This window comes from Lycorma delicatula, chromosome 4, assembly GCF_047948215.1.
Source record: "Lycorma delicatula isolate Av1 chromosome 4, ASM4794821v1, whole genome shotgun sequence".
NCBI classification, from domain to species: domain Eukaryota; kingdom Metazoa; phylum Arthropoda; class Insecta; order Hemiptera; family Fulgoridae; genus Lycorma; species Lycorma delicatula.
In genome coordinates, this window is record NC_134458.1 from 181190106 (window position 1) to 181215659 (window position 25554).

The 25554-nt window shown below is 31.7% G+C and overlaps 1 protein-coding gene across 7 annotated transcripts in view; it reads left to right on the top strand.

The window, feature by feature from the left end:
• Positions 1 to 25554, top strand: part of LOC142324123 (cell adhesion molecule 1-like) — a 508688-nt gene that overhangs the window by 208058 nt on the left and 275076 nt on the right. Inside the window, exon 1 of one of the 7 annotated variants that reach the window (XM_075364798.1) lies at positions 198 to 314. The exons of the other annotated variants lie outside the window; for them this stretch is intronic. The gene's annotated coding sequence lies outside the window, so the exon portion shown is untranslated. Of the gene's footprint in view, positions 1 to 197; positions 315 to 25554 lie in introns of those variants that run through there. 7 annotated transcript variants of the gene reach the window in all.

Consider the following 25554-nt stretch of genomic DNA (forward strand, 5'->3'; position numbering starts at 1 on the left):
TGTAGAATAAATATAAAACCAGTAAAAACCTTAACTGGTTCATTTAATGATTAAAAAATAATAAAAACGAGGCTATTTAGTAAATACTGGAAATAAATACGTTTGAAAATTTTAATCGTGGGAAAAAATAGCATATTATGTTTAAACTGCAGCAGGTGTCCACTTGGCAGGAGTGGAAAGAAGAAACGAAAGGAAAGAAAATTAAAGAAGGAAAAGTGAGAGCAAAAGCATGAATAGGATGGAAGTAGGAAGAGGTCCAGCACAAAAAACGGAAAAAGATCGAGATTGTGCTATCAGCAATCCAAAACTTTGGGGTAATAAATTTAAAATTTAAAACCTAAACTAAGTTAAATGTTAATTATATAATTAAATAACCTTGATATATCTTAGAATAAAAATAATGATAGTAATTCAAGTAAAAGCAAACCAAGAAAAAAAGTACATATTCAAAAACTTTATTATTTAATTGTTGAAAATAAAAAAACTATTATGAGAAAAAGACATTAAAGAATTGGTTATCCAATATACATTATTTTCTGTTTATACAAAAAGTAAGAAAATTATTTAATATGAACTTCAGCTAAATCACCATGTTAACCACTCGGCCGTAAACCTTCTGGACAACGGTGAGGATGTTAGAAAATCTTCTAACATCCAGAACATATAGCATGTAGTCGCTATGTGTTTTGGACCTTAATAACTCTATAGGGTAATTAGACTCTCAGAGTGTTGTGCTTTAATTAATTCTTCATTCCCTTTATCTCTGTTTCTGTTTTCACATTCATTTTTTAAAGTTTTTTCTCTTTTTTTATTTGTTCTTTTTTTCTTTATTTGGTTTATTTTTTCTTTTCTAAACATTTCGTCAATTTGCCATTTTTGTGATTCCCGTTACTGATGCTTGTTTTTTGCAATTTTTGTGAATATTTTTGTTATTTTTTTTTATTATGCTTCTGAAGTACAGTTCTCCAAAACTATCTTGTGGTATGTTTTACTCTCTACCCTCAGAAGTTCTATTTAGCATTAGTATGTAATTCTTGATGAATCTCAATTTGGATTTTTTTTTTAATGTCAATTTACTTTGTGTGATATGGTTTGACTATGTGTTAATTATAAAAAGGGATTCTGAGGAAGATAACGCGCTCTCTTTTCCTCTCACTCTCTCTCTCTCTCTCTCTCTCTCTCTCTTTTAGGGAAAATAATTTTGTTTTGCTGATTACTTTTTCAGGATTTAATTTATCTAAATAAATTAATAGGATAGAAATTTAAACCATGAAGTTAGTAATAAATATTTTTTTATAAATACTGATCTCTGACCTCCTTTTTGAGACAAATCTTTTTTTAACCAAAGGTTCGTAATTTTTCGTAATTAATAGGCTTGTGTTGTAGTTATCAAATAATTATAACGCTTAAAAATAGACTAAACGTTTTTTGAACAACTTTTCTTTGAAAAGGATAGGATGACTAAAATTCCAAATGGGGTTCAACACCTCGTTTAAGAAAACTGTATTTTATCGCTGAAAATGTTTATTAGTAAAATATTTGGAGGAATAAAAATAATTTCGAACAGAATATTTTACTTTACTAACTACACTAATAATAAATTATTACTGTTGTGCTAAAAATAACCTAATCGAGGACTAGGTTATATATATAAATATTTCTGAATCATCAAACATATGAAATGTCGAGATTCAGCAAAAACATTACGTATAAATGTGCTAGTGCATGTTAGCTCGCGCGCGTGTGTGTGTGAGTGCACGCGCTTATAACTTAATATCTTAGAAAGAAGTTCGCATAAATATGTTGGGGGTTAAGGATACGTTAAAATTTTTAATAGATAAATATTTTTCTTGCGTACTTACTGTTTTTTCGTTGTAGTTAATATACACGAAATAATTATTTCCAAACTGTTAAACTTTTCATGTAAATATATTTTATATTTTTTTGATAATAAACATAATAAGGAATCGGTTTCATACAAAAGAGGTTTTCCGTTCAAGTCATGATACACTAAACACTCATGGATACAAAATTATTGAACAAAATTAGTGGTTTTAAGTACAATGTTACATAAAAACCGTTTCCAAAAAAAATGAGTCCTAGAACTGTTATCTTAAGTAATTTCGAAAAAAATGTTATAAAACCCAAAAAATTTGAATTGAAAAGCACATTTTTTTTTAGATTTGGAATAAATCTACTTTGTTTATAGAAAAATTAATGTATTTGAGAGGCTTTTAATTTATTCACTGAAATCACTTTTTGCAACAGTCTATTAAAAAAAAAAAATTAGTTTTATATATAACAAAGCATTTCCGTTGAAAAACCTGCACCTCTGTAAAAACAACCTATGAACTTCCCATAAAATTAAAAATATGCGAATTTCAATGAATCCTAATGTAATTTATAGTTAATTATTAATATAATTATAGTTTAATTATTACAGCGTAATTATTAATTAATTATAGTTAATTATTAAACCAAGTAATTGTCGGTATTCATTTCAAAATAACCCGCCTAATTATTCTCTGCAGCCGTTCATAAATACGTTCTGTCGCTTTTCGTTTGTAATTTTCTTTTATGAAATCATATTCTTATCTATCTTGTCTGACACATTCGTGGTCATGTACATCATCGTTATTAACTATTTCCGTTATACTTACGATTGTTTTCAATGTTGCACAAAAACCCCTGACTGTGCACCTTCAGGAAATGTTTCCGTTAGCCAAAATCTGTTGCTTACTATAAATAAATCGATAAATTAATCGAACCGGTGATAATTTACTGTTTTGCCAAATTTCTATCACTTTTTGTATTACTCTTGTTCATCCCGATTTTGAACAGTCCTTTTTAACACCATTTTTAACAAATTTCTAATCTTTACCTTTTTTTAGTTAATTATATTTGGCTGTCTAATCCATAAATTTATGTTTAATAGATAAAATTTATATCTATAAAAATATTTTTAAATTATGTGGTATCCTTCTTTTAATATAGTTCTTTTAACTTCCATCATTTGTAATTAATTCTACGAGGTAAATCGGGCATACAATGTACTGCTAATGATCCTTGACGTAATACTACGTTTTAGAGTTTTGATTGGTTTTACTCGGTTTTCTGTTGAAATATTATGAAAAGTTATGAATAACCTGTAATTTTATTGAACAACGTTAGTGTAAAATGCATATCACATCGACTATCAATAGAACTGGTATTTAAATTCGATACTACTATTATCACTATGTTAGCATATTAAAACGTTACATAAAAAAGTACAATAGAGTAAATTTTCTTATTTAGGTAATTTGGCATTGCATTTTTCAAAGTTATTTTTGCACCTTTCTTTTGTATCTCAGTACTATTTTATTTGTATTTTGTAAAATTTTATTTGCTAATTAGTGTTACATTTCAATTCTATAATAAATTTAAAAGAAAAACATTTGTAGAATTTTCATTATTTTAAATTATATCAAATAATGTAAAAAATTGAGAATGTAACAAAATATAGTGGAAAAAAAATTAGGAGGGATTAATATTTATTGCTTCATTAACATTAATTTATTTTTAAATTTCATCGGAATAATTTATTTTTATTTATATTCATATTCTATTTCTCTTTTATTAATGAATCCATATCATTCAATACTTCTAATTCATGTACTTTCATATAAAAGAACAATATTATAAATAAATCATAATTATTTTTTATATTCTGTTTTAATTAATTTTTTTTTTATCTTCAAATAAGCTTGCATCTTGTGAATGCGATACGGAAATGGAATTTTGTAGCGTATGAAAATACCATGTCTGACCGGGATTCGAACCCAGGATCTTTGGATGAAATGCCGAGATGCTACCACTCCGCCGTAGAGGAAATAGAATTAGAAAAGTTAATGCAATAGAACAGTTCATTTCAACCTTTAGGTTTATTATGCAACCACCACACAGGATACAGAACCCTCGGGTCATTTTATGGAAACCTTTCTCAAGAGTGCACATCACGAATCTACGGCTGTATAGAGCCTTGAATTCTCAGCATGGACCTAGCAGGAGTAGACCTACGCCAACAGAACCCAAAATAGTGAAGAAAAAATTAAGGATAAGAAGAATAGATGATCTACTATCAAAGGAATCGTGGCATGAGACGAACGGTCCGACCAAGAGGGTCAACCGTTTTGCGTTAAAAAGCTTAAATAAATATCATTAAAAAAAAAATAATTACTTTTCCTCTAAAAATTGGAAGAACCATTTAGGGTGTAAGTTTAAAGGTAATAACCCTTGACTCTACTAGAAATTAATTGGCACGTGGAAGTTTCCATTTATATTAAAAAATCAATTAGCAAAATCCTTCATTGAAGTTCTTAAATTCTTAATCAGCTGTTTAAGTTCGCGATTTTTTTTTAAGTCTTCTATTACCTCTACTGCGTTGTTAAAAAACTACGAGTGCAGATTACCTTTGTTTCATGTTTTTACTAAATTTTACCTCGTCTTTTTCGATCTGTTTTAATTACAACTACCTGATTATAGTAGTGATAAATAACTTAGTTTTTTATTTAAATTTATCTATACATTTTCTTTAAATTCAGGTAAAAAATACCATAAAAATACAAAAAAGAAATATATATTTTTAAATATCAAATGATGACACGTATCCTCTGTTCTCTCAAATATAATTATGCAAAAGGAAAAAAACAATTAAAGCACTAAAATTAAAAAAAAGTAAAATTAAAATAAATTTTGATTTGTAGTAGATTAGAAGCCACCCGGCAAAGCCCATTTTAATTTAGTTATTAATTACGTAAAATGTGAATCCTTGGATAAGATAAAGGAGTTAAAATAAAATGGTTCATTTTTTCTGCTGACAACCGATATACATTTACAGTGTATCAAGTTTTCAAGGAGACTTTTATTAAAATAGACATCATTCACACTCAGACACCAAGAAAATCTGTGTGGTCGTACGTAAAAAGAAAGATGCAGTGATTTGAGCTTTTTATATATGTGTGTAAGTATTCGAAGAGAGATATTAGTATTAGTGCTTTTATATAAGGATGAACGCATTTCTTGTATAGCGAGTTGGCGATGGGGTGTGGGTGGCTTTTAAGAAGAAATCTTGGTTTGTCTCTCACATCGTATATTTTCCAGTACGACAATATTTATAGCAGCATCTGCAGTCGTAGTATCAAGCCGAGAGCAGAGCAGGAAGAAGCAAAGAAATAAAGGGGGATAAAGAAGGGAAATATAGGGAAAAGGGTAGAAAGAGAAGAGATGTATGGTCCCACATGACTGCCGCTATTTATATTATTTGCATGGAAGAAAGGTGGTTGTTATTTATGTTATTCTATGTTGGACAATGGAATTAATTTTAGCACCATTCTCGTTTCTTACCTGTTAAACAATGAAATATATTTTAATTTATTAATTTATTACGCATTTTAAATATTTTTTTGAATGAATTATGTGTACGTTAATAATTTTTACGTCTAAAATATTTTTTTGTTAAAATGATTAATGTTTAGGATTTCAAGCAAATTTCTTTTATAAAAAATATTTTAAATTTTTTGAATAAATATATTACTATTGGAATGTGAAATAATCTTAAGAATTAAAAAATACATAAATAATAATAATAATCCAACTAAGGATCAATTGTTTTATACATGTAAATTAAAAGAAAGTTGAACACCTATCAAAATTTTCAACACCGACAATGAAATTTAATAAAAATATATTTTACTAAATCTTTTTAATAATTTCTACTTTTCATAATGATTATTTGATGTGGTTTTTCACTGATTTCTTCTTTTTTTTTAAATTATGTTTTGATTTTTTCGTCCCACTACATTGTTTATTGACCGATTTTTGGTGCTTCTGTACTGGATAAATATATTTTTATTTTTATCTACCGTTACCAACCTTTCCTACAATAATATTATTATTATTCGCTAACAGAATTTACCAACAAAATAAAAATAAGCAAATTTTGTATAAAATGGCTGGCCAGCCATGTTATACATATTGTTTTGCATACAATTTGTATATAATTCTATTATACCAAAATTGGAGTTGATAGATTACCTACTGAGTTTATATAATAATTTAAAAATTATAAAACAATAATAATTAATAAATTATTTAATAAACATTTTTTTATCTGCATTTGATTATAAATACAAATAAATGAATATAAATAAAAGAATGTATAAAATTAGATAAAGAAAATGAATTAGGTAACGAAGTAAAAATAAAAGCAAATGGACAAAAAAATTCTAATAAAAAAACCCTTTTGATGGCGTGGTAGCAGACCTCAATGTGACGATGTTATTTTGAAATCCACGTACTAAAATAATATTTTAAAATACACACACACCCTTACCAAGATACTCGATCTCCATAAAATATTATACTCATACACTAATGTCAGTCGATATTTTCATGCACTAACTACATTCTTTATCAATCCTTTCCATCGCGTATGTTTATAAATTTTCTTTTGTAAATATATTATTTTCCAAAGTTGCCCTTCATAGTCCTTCCAGTACTGGGTATCTTCCAGTAAAATATATTATTGGCAATACTAATTGTTTGATAATTTTCTAAAATATTATGTCAATTATCTGTCTTCATCAATTTGTCTTAATATTCTGATCATATTGAACCTTATTAATTTATTTAACGTTTTGCGAAATCAATATTTTTCAAAGGCTATTCCGTAGAACTTCATGAAAATCGTAAAAATACTTATAAATTATAAACGACACTTTTTAAAATTTATCAAAAACTATTCTAAAAGTATTCTCCAACTAATTATTGAATTTATTCCAATGTCCAATAATGCTCATTTGTTCCAATAGTGTTCACCCAGACTTAAGAAAATATAGAACGACATTAACAGCCTACATAATAAAAAAAAAAAAACATATCAATTACATAAAACTAATAGAAATAATCATAAAAAATTTCTTAAATTCTTAAAAGGAAGGATACTGTGTCGCTTTTAGAACAGTAAACACAATTCATATAAAATCATCCAGTACAAAAACAAATTATACACTAGCAAACACATAACTCTGTAATATGGAAGATAAACATAATTTATTTCACTAAACAATACATCGATAAGAAAAGACTGTATAAGTATTCACTTACGTATATAACAAGCAACATATTTATTTTATGTTGCTTGATAGATACCTAAACCAATCAGAGACAATTTCTGCAAGTATTTTATAGGTACAAGACACAAATACCTTTCATAAATATCAAGCGCAATATAAAGCTTTTAAAGATACTACATTAAACCCAATTTCTCAGATTACTATAACAATACGAATGTACAATTACATTTAATTCGGTCAAAACATAATAGAGCAAGTATAATAATATACATTGGCATTTTTTTTATATTTGTTTCATTTATCTTAAATTTTTATAAGATCCCCTAAACTGACACAACAGTTTGTCAGGAGTTTCATAAAAATAAATACAGAGATAAAACAAAAAAAAAAAAAAAAAAACAGGAATAATTCCATTGAAAAATAAAACATAATACAAAACTCATAATTTATGATTAATTAATATAAACAAAAAAAAAATTCCTTATCCTTAAAAATTCTAAAATCTAATCCTAAAAAATCCTTAAAATTCCTTCTCCTCTCCAATTCTCTCCTTTATGTTAATTAAAACTAATTAAATATTTAAACAAAAATTAAGAATGTCTTCCTTTAACTTCATTTAAATGAAATTTAATGTGTCTGGTGACAAATTTGAGAAAATCTTTAAGACAAGATATGAAAACGATATGAATACGATAGCCACGCTTGTTACGGGGCCGGCGTATAAAATAAGGAGTGTTACGGATTTCATATTTTTTTTATTTTTAGAAAGTTTGGGGTGAAAAAGTTATCCGTAATAATACTTTGATACAGCAGACCTCTGGGTGATAGAAGTCTGCTTGCTGACTCATGAAAATCTTGGATATTTGTTGGAATACGTCTATTGTTATAGGCTTTTAGAATAGTTTTAATTACTTGTTTTTGGGTGGAATGGATTACATTTAAATAACAATCCTCAAGTCCCCAAGCAGTAATAACATATATAAAGATTAACTCAAATAATGTGTAATAAACAATTTTTAAAACACTATTAGGATAACGAAACTGTATATGATACATTTTACATTATATATAATATAATTAACACTATTTTACACTGTATATAATTAATATATCAATTATTAGATCAAGTAAAAAGTTCATCGATAATATTGCCTAAATATTTATGCTCGGATTTTTAAGCGACAACAGGGCAATTGTAGGCAGGTGAAGATTTTGTAGTCATACGAGTATACAAGTATGTATTTTTTTAAATAATTTTTCTTTAATTACCGATTTGGGTAACGGATGTGCATTTACAGCCTTATTTTTTTCATTAATAATTAAGCCTTGATCATGAGCCCAACGTAACAGTGCATCAAGGTCTTTTTACATATGAAATACAGCGCGTTCATAAGACGCATCAGTTATGAATAGAGCAACATGATCAGCGAACTGTTATAACCTACAAAATGTTGTAAATTTACCGATACCAATTACATAATTAAACATAACAACGATCTTAAGATGGACCCAGAGGAAATCCGGAATCTATGTAAATTTTATGACGCAGTTTTTTACTAACTTTTACACAGAGAATTGCGATTAGATAAACAGCTCTGAAACCAAGTTAGCACACGTTTATCAGCAATAATAATACTAATAATAATAGTTTTATTTTCAATATTTCGTTTTAAAACAAATTATTTTTAAAATTAATTACAATATATACCTTAATTCACAACATATAATTAGCACACATTCTAAAGTTAATCTAAAAATCGTCAGCTGGAAAGTTGTAGTATTAAGATAAGATAAAACAATATACTATCAAAGAAACAAAAACACTACTTAGAATAGTACACTATTTAGAATAATAAACAGAGGTAAACTATTGCTACATACAAAAATAATACTGCTATATTACATACTGAAAGATTTTCAGTACCACATTTTAACGATTATAGAATTCCTATGAAAATCATCTTCATTTACCTAGAAAGAAAAATTAAAACCGTATATTGTGATAAAATTAAGAAAAGAAAGAATAGAAATTCTGGACTTAAAAAAATCGGGAATTAGTAAAAAAATAATAAAAGAAAGCTCGACAAAAGGGTTTTCTGCGAAGAAGTTCAAAAATAAAAAGTGCAGCGTTAGGAGATTTTAGAGAAAAAGGCCAACGACAGACTTAAAAAAAAAGGACTGAAAAATAAAGAGGGGGATTCTAATAAATGTGTTAAATTTGGTAGAAAATTGATCAAAAGGAAGAAAACCAAAATTCGAATTTTTTTATGAAAGAAAGCTGTTTATAGAATCTAATGGGGAAAAAATTACAGAAACAGAATTAGACTAGGATTTACACAGAAAAACAATGTAGAAGTAGGCCAGGAAAGCTATGTTCGCTAGAATAACGATATGTAAAATTCATACGTCAAAATATTTGATCATTACTAATAGAATATAACTGATAGACTGTAACTCGCACAAATTATACTTTATATAGTTATACTTCATCAATCAATTATACTTTATCAATCAACCCAAGGATCTGTATTGTTAATTTTAATTTAACATTTTTTAATGAATTATTTTTTAATATAACTAAATTACTGGATTTAAAAAACTCGTTTTTGATATCCAGAATATATACTAGTTATCGATTTTTCGAAGAAAAGTTAGGTATTACTTTTGGTCATACGGTGGGATTAGGGGAATTTTCTTTACGTTTTGAGGTATGAGGAATTCGAAAATACCATTCACTTAAAATTTCATTTCCTTATAAATATTAGTATCCCTGTCGCGGCTTCACCCACACTATATGGTTACTTGCATTTCCCATCGCGATCAGGGAATGTTTAGCTGGTTTTTCCCATCTAGCCAAGGTGCTCGGCTCCTGCCCCCTCCTGTGTTCATTAAACTCATGCTTTTGAGAATAATAATGATAATTAAAAATTAGTCTGTTCAATTTATAAAAACTATCAATGAACTGTAATTTCTTCAGAGGAATAGTTTGGTCAGTACAGGACCAGCAGCGTTCAATACCTAATAAAATCAGTTATTTTTACACGGATTTGAATACTAGATCGTGGATATCGGTGTTCTTTGGTGGTTGGATTTCAGTTAATCACACGTCTCTGGAATGGTCGAACTGAGACTGTACAAGACTACACTTCATTTACACTCATACATATCATCCTCATTCATCCTCTGAAGTATATCTGAAAGGTAATTACCGGAGGCTAAACAGGAAAAAGGAATTACAGGACCAGCTAATTAATCTTAAGATTTCCCGTCGCGGCTTCGCTCGTAAAATACATAATCAAAATTATAAAACTAAATTTGCTATCATAATGTTACCAAATCTCAAAAGAATGATTTAAGAGCCTTAGAATATAATGGCAAAAATGTAAAATACAATTTATGTTGTTTATCCCTTAAAATATTAAAATTCAAAAAACGCGAAAATTATTTTTAGATAATTATCTGAAGAGTATTTGCAACCCCAAATCTACTGAATATCTCTTTCAGTATATCAAAAATGGGGAAAATCTACCGTCATTGTTCCAAATTTTTTTACCTTTCTTCACTGCTTTCAAGGTTGAATTTTAAAAATCTAGAGATTTGATTTTAGATATTCACATGAATATAACGCACACCAAAAACAAATTAATATCTTTACAAGTTAATCAAACAAGTCTATTACTACCGAAGAATTAAAAAAATAATAAATTTGTAATAAAACATGACCTGGCTGTCGAGTGTTCATCTATAAAACAACAAAAAGTCGGTCTTTTTGCGCAAGAATCTGTTTTTTAATTATTCATTTAAATCTAAGTAAAATGGATAACGATAAATAATATTTAATTTTAAACTGTATTTGAAGCAATTTATTAACGTAATTAACGTAATTTGTTCCATTTTACATTTTAATGAAAAATTAATTTTTCTTAATTAAGCGACCTATTAAAACGTTCGCCCAGTTTTAATGACAGAGATTTTTCACAAAGCTTTTTCTGGGACTACGTTTAGATTCGTATTCCGTCACTTATTTACTTACACCGGTAGTACATGAAGAGGTAAAGAATAACTCACACAGAAAGGGTTGAGAGAATGAACAGAAGATTTAACGCATAAAAAAATCCTTCTGTAAAATACGCCATATTTCTGTTCTTTTTTCCGTACACAGACATTGTTTATTGCCTCCTCTCCCACTCACTGTATTTCACGACCTCCCTCAGTGCTCTGTAAAAGTTGTAAGATTTAAAAATCACCCTTTCCCGTTCGTCTTTTTCTTTTGTTTTTACAATCTTTTCCCGGAAGGTAAAAAAAATTTCTGAACCTAATTTCATTCTCTCTTACTACGCATTAGTTACAGAAGTAACTGCCAAACTTCCGAATGAGAAAAATCCTTTGAATTAAATCATACTCGTGTTTGCACAATCGTTTGTCAACTTTACAACTCTTTTTTTTTACTTAAGGATTTATCGATAAAATAATTTTATTCCATTTTTAAATAGGTATTTGTTCTCTCAAAATTCGCAGTAATAAAATACATCTATATTATTTTATTTTTGTTAATTTTATGTGCCGTTTAAGATTAATCTTTAAATTAATTCCTTACCGTTGACTGGTGTCTAAAGATTATTATTAATTCAAAACCTTTTAAAAGATTCAGAAAAAAACCAAATGGACATTAATAAAAATACGGGTTGAAAAAAAAAGATAAATAAATAAAAATACTTCAGGACCGATGAAAATTTCAGTTCAATGTAAAATGTAAAAGGAAAAACGGATAATATTATCTTTACGCTTTTTAGACTTCAATGTCTTCAAGTACATAGCGTTTAAATTAAAAGAGGCCCCCATCACTCAGTAGTTTGTAATAAACGCATATTTTTGTTAAAATGCATATATTGGTGTGAGATGGGTAAACTAATGTTGAAGAAGTTGGTATAACTGAAGCTGGAGTGAGAACAGTTTATTGCCTGCAGATTTGAGTATTGCAAGTCTGTATCGAGCATTGGCTTTTGAATAAAATCTTTGTAATCGTGTGTTGTTCGTTGAAATGCACCGATGAAAAGTGTTATTTGGAAGTTAGTTAAAAAATTCCGTGAAACAGGTTCGATGTTAGACAAGAAACGTACCCACCACACGTCAGTTTTAACGACTCAAGTCGTAAGGAGATTAAAGCAGCAGTTACAAGATCTCATAAATCTTTGCGGAGACTATGCCGGGAAAAGAACATTTCACTAAGTTCAGTCCGCAGGTGAGGAGGAGGCTGAAATGTTATCCGTATCGAATGCAGGTTTTTCGATGAGCTAACTAATACTGATTATACGAAAAGGGTTCACTACTGTCAACGATTTAAGAACTTCATTAGAGACAACATTGGCCTTTTGCATTAAGTGTTTTTCACTGATGAAGCGTGGTTTTACATTTGTGTGTACGGTACGGTAACAGTTCACATCCTTACTACAAGAGGATGATAGTAACTGCTGGTTGCAACAGGAGTTGTCAACGTGTTGACAAGTGCATGGAAATGGATAGACATCATTAACACCTTCTATAAATTATTATGTAAATGTTTGCCAATAAACTATTATTTATAAACTAAACCAAGTGATAGGGTCCTCTTTTAAGTTGTACACTCTGTATTCCTTAATGAGAGATAGTTTCGCAATCAGATGTTTACGTATATCTGCCACTGACTAGATGGTGGCAGATATCCTGGTGGTCGCTTAAGTGGAATATCCAATTCAAACCAAGCGCAACCAACTAGATGATAAATTAATCGATACATCGTAAACCTCAATTATCCATTACTTGGACGATGGTTTATAAATGCACAATCTGGTGATCATACCCACGGATAACATATCATTATGTATCATATTACTAACATGACACTCTTCACGTCTAGTGACATTTAAATTCTTGAAAGATTCTAGTCCAGTGTCATTTGAGCCACCAGTTCATCTTCAATCTAATACCTTTTGATAGATCTCAACTACGAAATTACTATACGACCTGAGGTAGGACTCTCGCAACACGCTCTATTCTCAACTAAATTTATAATCACCTGATAAAACATATTTATTTTTTGTCGTCCCAAAATTGTTATTCTTTTTCGGCTTCAGGAAAATAACCAATAAAGGCAAAGGCACGAAACCTGCATGTTTATAAAAAATTAGGGAAAGGATGTAGAAACTGATGTAAAGAGACTTGGCACCGTTCGTGATCTAAGGCTTTCTAAATTTTTACAACTTTTCTTGACGAAAATAGTTTGATTACTAATGTGTTATCAAAAAGTATGTTGTTACGCTTTAATATTCCAGTTATATATAAAAAAAAAAGTTTAAATACCACCTGTCTATATAAAAAAATTTATTTTTTGTTCAAAGTATTTTCTTAAATTACTTGAAATCTTTATTACACAATTCCAAAAGAACTTCTACGAAATAAATTATTAAAATTGATCCATTTGATAAAATTTCAGAGCTTGATATACTTAAAAACACATACTAAAAACTCTGGTTATATTGAAAATATGCACTTCATGTTTAAAATATACGAGGAATTGATATCTTTATTTCCTGAAGTCAATTAAAAATCAGTGAACTGTTTTTCAGAAATTCAGATCTGAAATCCCACATTTTAATGATAAATATATGTATAAAATAAGATAAAGTTTTTATTATACGCGATACTCTGGATAACACTATGACAATAGATTATTTTAAGCATTACGATAATATAGCTTTGTAAATTATTTCCATAATTTTTTATAAATTTATGAGAAAAACAATTTTTATTCAGAGCACTTCGTAAAATTAATTTTCTTTATCCTACAATTACCTTGCATTTAACTAACATAAACTGAAACACTTGGGTTTCAGTTGTGGTTTCAAATGTTCAGCATTTCGACATGTGTAGATATTTTAACAACGATTAACTATAATTTTAAATAATAAAAAAATAAAAAATATTTTTTCCAATAATTTTATAAATTTTTTTTTGAAATATTTGCAAAAATATAATTTTTGACAATATTTGACAAATAATCATTTGTGACAATAATTTCATAAAAATTGTATAAAAATTTATTTTAAAAACTTTTTTCGTTAAAAATATTTAGTGGCTACGACTTCAATTCAATATATATTTTTTTGTGCACCATTAGCTTAAAAAATTTAAAAAAAATTATTTACGGATTATACGAGTAACATATTTTTAATTAATAAATAAAGAATTTACCGCATTCAAATATAAAATGTGTTTGCGTTTTTTACATTTACTCTACGTTTAAATATATTATTTTATAAAATAAAAACCTTAAAAAAAAGCTTTCAAACCTTTCAGTTTTAATTAAAATTTTTAACATGCCGTTTAAATAATAAAGAAGAAAAATAAATCCATTTCTTTTTAATACTTGCTATATTTAGAAGAACAATTTGCAAAAAAATATGTTGATAAAAAACATGTAATTATTAAAATAAAAAAGAAAAGAAGCTGACATCAAAGTGGCATTGGTTATTTAATTTTAAATAGTTGAAAAATAATCCCTGAAAAAATGTATCTAAGATTTTTTTTTTTGGGGTGAAAGATAATCTATGATGTAGTTTTATTTCAAAATTATCATTATTTGCTTAAATAAACAAAAAAGTTTAAAAAATCGGTATTTTTTTACTTTCTTTTGTTACCCACCTCAAAATTCACTCCAAGAATTTCTCCGTTATATGGAAGAAAAGAAAAAAGTTGATTAGCGAGTAAAATCATTAATGATTATTACACTATTACAGACCAAGAATCTTTACAATTATATATTACTTTTTATCTTAATTGTTACTATTTCTTCCCCTTTAAACATTAAAGTGAAAAAATGTTGAGTATATTTTTACAATCATATAATAACTACAGGTACAACATTTATAGTATTAATATTTAAAATATGATGTATATCTGCATAACAAATCCAGATAGGATAATCTCATTCGGCAGACAGCGATAGACAAGGGTGTGAACAGATAAATAATAACTCGTCGGATTCCTTTCAACTTCTTTCATAATAAAATAATGAACTAGAATACCGGTATAACAAAAATGAATACAAATGGTTTTAGTGATTAATCATCTTTTACGTTTTAAATCTTAATCGGTATGATCAATTTCAAACCCTTGGATTTAAGCAATATGATCTACCACTGAACCACCTTTATCGTCCTATTATTCAAATAAAATACATAATAAATTTTTATTAACAGATTTAAAATATTTTTGATGTTGGCATATTATTAGGAATCTGATTTTTGCATAGTTCTGAAAAGATGATTTATTACATACCCGATTGTCGAACAGAGCAATAACAAAATATTACGTGCTGAATTGAAACGTTTTTTTAATTTGGCAACATGGAGAGATGTACACAGCTGCATTTATGCAATGTATCATAATAAATGGATACTATAAGAGCACTGCTGTATTTTATGGCAAATTTTCTTTCTGAAAAAACTGAATGATGTTAGTTTATTCATGTATAATAGAAATCTTATTTCTTACCTAGAAATTTATAATTTAATCAGTAAAAAAAAAATCATAATTTCGATGACAAGATTAATATAATAAATTTTGTAATGAAAGTTAATTTTTTTATAATTTAAAAAAATTACTGACTGCTCCTAAGTGATATCGATATATTTGTATATAAAATATATTTATCGTACATTTTCCGTTTATACCGTTTTCTTAACTCAGTAATAAATTAAAGTGTTAAATGGTTAATTGAATAAAAAATATATTTTCACTGTTAAAAAAAAAACAATTTTGTTAAATAGATTCTTTATACATGTACGTGCATTTGTGTGTGTTTTTGATATTCGGTGAAGGAGTAACACATGGTTGGGGTTTTTTTCCGCTCCGTCTTAGCGTTCTTTTTTCAAAGTTTCTTGGTTTTCTTGTTCCGTTTATTTGTTTGTGTTGTTGGTTTATTAGTTTTTTTATTATTTTGTTGGGTTCTTTTGAAGTTTTTAGTTGCTTTTATTTTATTTTTTTAATTATTTGGCTGAAGAGGGTCTCTTTATGTGGGGGAAAAATTTTGTTTACAAGGCGTTCGTTAATGTTTATTTTTTCGTAATTTTCTTGTTAAATGTTGTTTATTTTCTAATTTAGAATCATATTTAATTGGAAATATCTGGTTCTGGAACTAAGCAGGACCTACTTTACAACTGGGAAAAGCGGTGAGAAAGGCTTCCAAAGATAGTTTACGGGACACGAGACGTGGAGTGGTGGTTCCTGAATGCTCCTCGTCCGTTTCTTCAGCGGAGAACGGAGTAGAGGAAGTATATGAGCAGAATTTTCCGCCCTTGGCCAGGGGAAAATCTGCGTTGCAGGGTACTAAATTACCCGTAGCTATGACTGAATCTATGTCTGTTTCTACTGCCGGGAAGACAGGGGTTGGCAAGGGACGGCACTCGAAGCAAGGAAAAGGAGCGTATAATGAATCATGTGTTGAGGACGCTAGCCTACCACGGGTTCTTCCGGAGTCTATTTACTCATCGGACGGCGATCTTTCTAGCACACCTCCGTGCCTTAGTGAAGTGGACATGGGGCGGACTTGGAGGGAGAGTTGAAATTGGGTAGTAAGCGACAGAAGTCTCAATCCCCACCGTTGTCTGGCCCGAAAAGGAAGCTCCGGATGGGTGATAGTACCATTGCAGGATTGAACCGGGAGTCAGAAACTTCGTTGGCTGTGGTGGAGGAGATGGACCTCCAACTGTCACGTGAAGAGAGCCACCAGATTGCACTGGGTCCTGGTGTTGTGACGGCTCTTCGGGAACTCTTTGAGACGGTAGAAAAGGTGTATGGTCTCAAAGGTAAAGGTAGAAAAGGGTACAAGAATGCCCAACCTCGAGACGGGACATCAAGAATGCTATGGAACAGATGTTGGTGGTGTAGAGAAGGTTGTCGGTTGTGGCATGGACGCCCCTGTTGGAGGCTCCGGCGATGGAAGAGGGTGCTTCTGCCTCTCGGGGATTTGATGTTGGGACTCAAACTCCCCTGAGAGGCCATGAATTAAAAGACATATTGTCTCGATCGCTTTTTGTTGAGGAATTGGTGGAGGCGGTGAGCAAGCCCTGGCCGAATAGCGTGATGGTTCGTCACCCGTGTGGCTGAGAAGTCATCGACTACGGTGGATACGTGTTGCTTCTTAGATCTATCGAAGTCTATGCCTGACGAAGATCATGGGATACGTTCTGGGAGCCGCTGGGGACATCATGGAAAGCAGTTTCCGATTTCTAGGCCGGGATGCGACTAAGCCATCTTCACGGTATTTCACCATCTTTTCTGATGCCGGGGCTGAAGAGAAAGTGACTTTCGGTGAAAGTCACTTTCTCGTCAGGGCAACGGGGGTGAGTTGTGCATCGGAGATACGACAAATCGGTACAAACTACAAAATGAGACTGAACAAACGTGAACTGTCTCGCGATTAAACTCCTGAATAATAGCGAGGACTTTATGCGCCTAAAGCTATTGAATACAATATAACTGTAAGTTCTCAGAGATTTGAGGTGAATCAACTACCATACGGTGTTGTGGATCGTCAAAATTCTCATTTCCATTTGGCCACTTACTTTTCTTGGTTCTTTGATTTGCTTCACTGTTTCTTTGTTTGATTAATTATTCTTTGCGTAATTAATAAGAACATTTTTTTGGCGGTTTCTTTGCTTTTTATGTTCTGAACATGATCAATGATTCATATTTTACGTTAATGTATACTGTATTAAGATATGTATACATATGCGTAATACATATGTACATATAAAAAATTTTTGAGGAATTTCAATGGAAACCTCACTGTATGTCTTTTTTTGTACTTAAATTTACTTATGGTTCCAGTAAATTAGAATCGATTGTAAATTAAACAATGCAGCAGAAACAAAAAACAAAATTATGCTGAAATAATAACTATTCACAAACGAGAAAAATGTTTTATTTAAATAAACAATTTCAAAAAAGGGGTACTAAAATGTGTAAAAGTAACAACATTATACAATTTTTCTTTAATTATACATTGTGCGAACCTGTGGGTAAATAATAGTTAGATATATACGTAAAATTAATTATGTGAAGACTTCTAAAGGAAAATTTAAAGAATTAATATTTTTGCGGTTAGGTCAACTATGGCCCACGTAAATATCATTTCTTCTAGTTTCCTTTTGTTTTCTCCAAACATTCTTTCATTCTTTCCGCGTGTTTGGACTTTCTCTCTTCCCACATTTCACTTTCTTATGACTCTTTTCCTTCCTCACCATCTGAAACTCATCTCGTTCATTTTTATCTGAATAGCTAACTATTTTTCATTTCTTGTTCTTTGATCCCTAGGTTCTGTAACGTTTTCTTCGTTTGTTGTAGACACCCATGGTTGCCGTTTTCTTCCCGGAGTTTAAAGGATATTTATTTTCTGTTCGTCCATTCTGCTCACACGGCCAAATTATTTCACTCTCCTTCTTCTTATCGCTTTTTCTGTATGCTCTATTTCTTCATGTAGTTCTTGGTTGGATTTCAGTCCAACCTTCTGTTGTTTCAGTCCTTCTGTTTTTTTCTTGGATACCTACGTTTGTTCTCAGTTTTCTTCAATTTTTTTAACGGTTCCAGGCCGGTAAAGGGTAACGTTTCACTTCCGTATAATACCACCGGTCTCACCAGTGTGGCATAATGTTTGACTTTGGCCCTTTTTGAGAGTTTCTTTTTGTTGTAAATATCTTTGGTCAGAAAGCGTAATTTATCCAATTTGTTTCTTCTCTCTTCTTTTTCTATCAGTTTTTTAAATCTTTTTTTTACTGTGTTTAAATATTCTTTGTTATGAATTACATTTTTTTCAATTTTTGTTTGTTTTTTAAATTATTTTTACCCTGTTTAAAATATGGATATGTATCAAAATAATGGCAAAAACCGCAAAAAAATTTAGAAACCAGTCTTGATAAAAATAAAAAACAAAACGATTTAAAGATATCTTGCCGAGGTTAAGCTAAGGCTGTCTAGAATGGGTGGTATTTTTTTTCCAAATTTACGATTGGCGTAAAAATAATTTTAATATCAATTTCAATATATTCAACGTATATATTTACTATAAGTATCCTTTGGTTAGCTACTGCTAAGCAATGAAGACGAAAAATAAATATAAAATATTTACCAAAGAAAAAGGTCATCGAAATTGGTGCATTTAGTTATGTATAAAGCTTCGAACATATATTAAAAAATACGTATACAGAACGAACTGAGAAATATCTTTTTTGCTGAAATAGGTTACAAAATAGAAAAAACAGTAAACAACTCTTTAAATAATAAATACGCATCTTTTATATTGGAGTCCTTACACTGAAATTTATTGTTGCTAGTGACGGTATCATGTACCAGACTATCCTTTACTTACATTACACCTTTAAAAGAAGATTTTTGAGTATAATATTGATGTTGAAGCGAAAATTTCTAATCACGTCGGTGGCCAGAAAACATAATCGATCTCTGTCTAGTTACACATGTCGGCATTCCGGTTGTCCCCACCACTACAATTAATTCACGTAAATATGAGTCCAGTAATGCGCGGTTTATTTCACACTTACCACGAATTCGTAACTTAGCGAAAACCCATAAAAGCTTTACAGTTTGCTTGTGAGTCCTCCATAAGGCAGTGTAATGCTAAAACCGGATACCGGGTAAGTTAGAATTGTCATCGTATATTCTCCATAAATACTAAAGAATTATACTGCTCGGCCTAATGTAGGCTAGTTTTATTTTTGGTAACTTATTGAATTATAAAAATCTCCTCTTTGTCCAAATACACCTGCTATTGTGATGAGTAGACCCTGTCTGCGTTGTTCATTCATTTTCAAAAAGCGATTCGATATTAACAATTCTGCTAGAGCTGCCCATCATTATTGGATGACTGAATATGTACAAACTTTACGAAAATAATTTTTCCTATCCGTAACCGCATTGTAAAGAATTTATAATTTGTTGGAACATAATTTCACAAATTTATATACCCTAGACTAACTGTAAATAAATAAATTACATTGTCTAACGACAATCTGCTGTTTTCAAACCATGTGTTATTCTGCAACAGGATTTCTGTCATGTATTATTACGAATTAAACCACCATCAGTCAGATCTGTCAAACCGGTCGGTACTGACAAATTTGAAGCAATACACCCTTCTGTTGTAACACTGCACGCGTCTCTCTCTAGTATCTAAACCACGGGTAATCAACGAAAATTTACTGTAATACAACAATTCACTTCGTGATATGATGCAACCCACGGTTAAAAGCAGAGTGAATGCAGAGGTTTACAGGAAAATAAGCAATAAAAGACTGAAAAATAACTTATAATTTGGATAAGTAAAAATGAAAAAAAAACAGTTTCATTGTAAAACCATACAGCATTATTCTTTTAATACATTTCTGTGAAAATCAATTATATTAATAAATGATGTAATACTATTAATAAAACGTAACTACAATAAACTTCAGTGGCGAGACATAAAATAAAAGATAATAATTATTCTGCTGTAATAAAAGGAAATCCATAAAATTTCTTATTATAGAAAAAAATACATTTGATTAATTAACTCTAATTAGATTATTATTTCATTTCTCTAAAAATTTGTCATCTCTTCGAGCATTCCGACATGCCGTACTTTAGCGTAGCATGCTAAAATTTCTAAAACACCTCGTAACACAGGATATCACCACCTAAGATTTTAATTAGAATTTAAGACGTGTATCTATAAATAATAAATTAATTTATGGATGTTAATGTGTAAATAAAAGTTAAATAAAAACTTAGACCTAATTGTAAATTTTTTTTAATACAATGTATTTTTCCCCAGAAGTAACAAGCTTGGACTTTATTATTCTCCGGTTTCATAAAAGCAGATAAATTTTGATATGTATTCTAATTGGGATTTGAACCCATCACCTTTCTTTCTTTTTCCTGTTTAGCCTCCGGTAATTACCTTTAAGATAATATTTCAGAGGATGTATGAGGATTATATGTATGAGTGTAAATGAAGTGTAGTCTTGTATAGTCTCAGTTGGACCATTCCTGAGATGTGTGGTTAATTGAAACCCAACCACCAAAGAATACCGGTATCCACGATCTAGTATTCAAATCCGTGGACTCATCACCTAACAAACAGAAACTGAACGGTTAACACTTTTTAGATGAGTGATAGTGAAGTTTCACAAAATTAAAACATTTAAAATGAAAGAAGTCAACAAAAATAAATTTATTTTTAACTTTACTTAGCGCCGCAAGGAGTATTGGAATGTCGGAGGTTGAACATGAGAAGGAATGGCGAAGTCCTTCCTTCTGCATCCCATGTTCTTACATTTAACCGGCCTACTTTACCGGAGAAGATAAGAGCGGGCATACAACGGTTGGATGTGCGGGCATTTGTCCCGCAACAAATGCGATGTTTTAAATGCCAACGCTTTGGACACACCGCAGTTAGGTGTGAGAGGCCGCAAATATGCGTGTGCCGTGATGCAGTTCATGAAGGAGAGCCGTGTAAGGAGCCTCCTACCTGTATAAACTGCAGAGGACAGCATTCCTGTAGATCCAGGAACTGTCCTGTTTACAAAGACGAAGTAGCTGTGCAGGAAGTAAAAACCCTGCAAAAAGTCAGCTACTTTGAAGCAAAAAAGATCGTAAACGCCCGCAGATCTAGAGCAACAACAACATATGCTCAGGCTGCGGCTGCTGTTCCTGCTCCTGCTCCAGTTACTGTTGATGAGAGTGTAATCATCAACAAAATCGCACCTACCTTGGCTGGCTTAATTGAGAGGATAATCGAAAACAAAATGAAGCCTCTAAGCACTAAAGAACCTGTTAAGCCAAGAATAATTGTACAGCCTCCTGAAGACACATCTGCAAAACAAAAAGTCGCTCCAACACAGAAGAAAACGGTCACTAAACTTGATATCCAAGTCCGTCTTAGCGAGATTTTAGTTGAAGATAAGAAAGTGACAGCTACAGAGTCTGTTATGGTGGCTCCCAAGCCTGCTGTAACTGAAGTGGCCTCTAAGCCTCAGAGGCCACAAAAAAATTCACAGGATGGACGAGTGTCCCTCCTTCCAGTGGCGGTGACCGGTGCGCCCCCCGTGTCGGGGAGCGGCCAGGTTGCCGCCTCTCAATCGGCGCCTGAAACCGGCGCCGATCCATGCCCGTCGTCGTCGGCGGCTTTGGTGGTCTCCGATTCGGAGACCGGAAGCTACACCGGCGACAACGTTCTCCACGAACACGACGCTGTTCGAAAGATGGAGAAAAAAAGGAAAAAAGGGTGGCCGAAAGGCAAACCCAGATCATAATTTAATTAAAAATTAGCGAGTCGATTGTACAATGGAACATCAATGGATGTTTTTCAAACATCCATGAGCTCCAACGCTTGGTGCATGATGTAGACCCGATTTGTATATGTCTGCAAGAAACGCATTTCCGCCGAAATGAAAATTTTAAATTAAAAGGTTTCGATATATTTCGGCGAGATCAACCGCCAAATGTAAGAGTTAGAGGTGGAGTAGCTATATTAACATCGTCTAGAGCTACCACCGAAGCGGTTGTTCTAAACACCAACCTACAAGCGGTCGCCGTTAGAATGAAGCGACCGCTTAAGATCACTGTGTGCAGCATATACTTACCGAATTACGATTGGAATAAGGATGACATAGAAAGACTAATTTCCGAGCTTCCCCCACCTGTTTTACTGGTGGGTGACTTTAACGCTCATAATTCTCTCTGGGGATCGGATCGAGTAGATCCCCGTGGAAGAGAACTGGAAGGGTTCCTGATGAATTCAGAACTTATTATTTTAAACGACGGATCAGGAACCTTTTTCAATGCCAGAGATGGATCGACGTCCTGTATAGATCTTGCACTTATAAGCGGATCGATCGCACAAGGTACAGCTTCCATGTCATAGACGATCTGCATGGAAGCGATCGTTTCCCGGTGCAAATTGTAACTGATGTTACAAGAAAAACATATCCCATCTCTAAAAGATGGTTATTTGATAAGGCAGACTGGATGAGCTTCACAGCTAGAACGATACTCCCAGAAACAACTGGAGTTATCGGAGACGATGTCGACGCCATAACAAATGCAATAATTCAGTCGGCATCGAGATATATTCCCAAAACATCTGGGAAACTTACAAAGAAACCCGTTCCATGGTGGAACGATGAAATAAGTGAAGCTGTAAAAAGAAAGAAAAGGGCGTATAACGCCTTTAAGAAGCGTCCTAGTATAGAAAATCTTGTTGCCTTTAAGAAATACAGGGCGTATGCAAAACGTCTTATGATAGATTCGAAAAACGATCCTGGCAGCAATACGTGTCATCCATCGACAAAACTACTACTGCATCAGATGTTTGGAGGAAAGTGAAGGCGATTTGTGGGCGTAATGATTTTGCTCCCATAACTAGCCTTCAAGATGAAGATGAAATAAAAGATACTCTATATGAAATTGCAGAGCTGTTATCTAATCAGTTCAAAAAGGCCAGCAAAACAGCCAACTACAAGGAAGGTTTTCGAACCAAAAATGAAGAACTCGAAGGTCTACTAAATTTTAGAACTGAGTATAATTACTCATATAATGTACCATTTAAAATGGAAGAATTCGCGAAAGCGTTGGAAAAATCAGGTAACACAGCTGCTGGTCCGGATGGAATCCACTATAATATGATCAGGCAGCTGAATACCACTGCAAAGCGTAGATTATTAGAACTTTATAATAAAATATGGCGGGATGGAACGTACCCGCAGCAGTGGAAAAAAGCTCATGTTGTTCCAGTACCAAAGAAAAATAAAAATTTAACAGACCCCAATAGCTACCGTCCTATTTCTCTGACGTGTGCTATGGGGAAAATATTGGAAAAAATGATTAATAATCGACTCGTCTGGGTTTTGGAAAAAGAAAACCTGTTATCACCGTATCAAGCAGGTTTTCGGCAATACCATTCTACCACTGATCAAGTAATCAGCTTAGAGGACATTATATATAACAGCTTTATTAAAAGGAAACATTGTGTCGGAGTCTTCTTTGATCTTTAGAAGGCTTTTGATATGACCTGGCGTCATGGTATAATGCTCCAGATACATGAATGGGGCATTCGTGGCAATCTGCCTATACTGCTACTACATGAATGACCGTACCTTCCAAGTACGCGTCAACAATGAATATTCATGTGAAAGAATCTTGGAAAATGGCATACCGCAAGGTTCGCCGTTGAGCGGTACCTTGTTTACCATTGCCATTAATAAATTGATATTAGCCATTCCAGTAGAAATCAGCAAAAGCGTCTATGTTGATGAACTGGCAATCGTATATGCCAGCAACAAGACTGCTATGGTGAGGTACAAATTGCAACGAGCGATCAATGCTCTAAATGAAGTTGCAAGGAATAATGGATTCCAATTCTCACCAGAAAAAACGTGCTGTGTACACTTTTGTAGGAAGAGAATTCCTCATCAAAGTCCTGCGTTGACAATTGATGATAATCCAATACAATATAAAGACAGCGTAAGGTATTTAGGACTAGTATTGGATAAATCCCTTCCATGGGGATTACATATACAGGACTTGAGTGATAGATGCAAAAGAGCCCTAAACATTATAAAATGTTTATCGAACTTAAATTGGGCCTCAGAAAAAGATACATTATTGAGATTGTATAAAGCATTGGTTCAATCTAAACTAGACTACGGATGTATCGTATATTCATCCGCTAGAAAGTCGCACTTAAGAAAATTAGACGTAGTTCATAATAGCGGAATAAGATACGCAACAGGTGCTTTCCGCACAAGTCCGGCGGCTAGTCTGATGTCTGAAGCCGGAATAATGCCACTACATTATAGAAGAGAGATCCTCTTGTTAAGATATGCAGCAAATATATGGGCTTTCCCTGCTCATATAAACAATAAATTGTTTACGAATCATCCCATGGCTGCATTATACGAACGTCGTGCTACCTATTCCAGACCAGCCGGAATTAGGTACCACGAATTAAGAAGAAAATATGAAATTGCTATACTAGAGACTCTAGCAATTTCTACTAGAGAAATACCGCCATGGCTCTTGCCAGCGGTAAATGTAAGTTTGGATCTCTCTCAAGGAGAAATAAAAAAGAAACCAGCAATGATCATCCAGCAGGAAATTTTGGCAACCGTCAGTAATTACGAAGAACATATTAGAATTTATACTGACGGTTCTAAAACCGAACATGGTGTTGGATGCTCGATATATGTAAATGAAGAAGCCCACTTTTGGAGACTGCCAGATGTGGCCAGTGTCTACACGGCAGAACTCACTGCAATTCAGCAAGCTCTTCGCTACACTGAACACTCTTGCGAAGAGAGAGTGCTAATATGTTCTGATTCATTAAGTGCACTCGTCGCAATTCGGAACA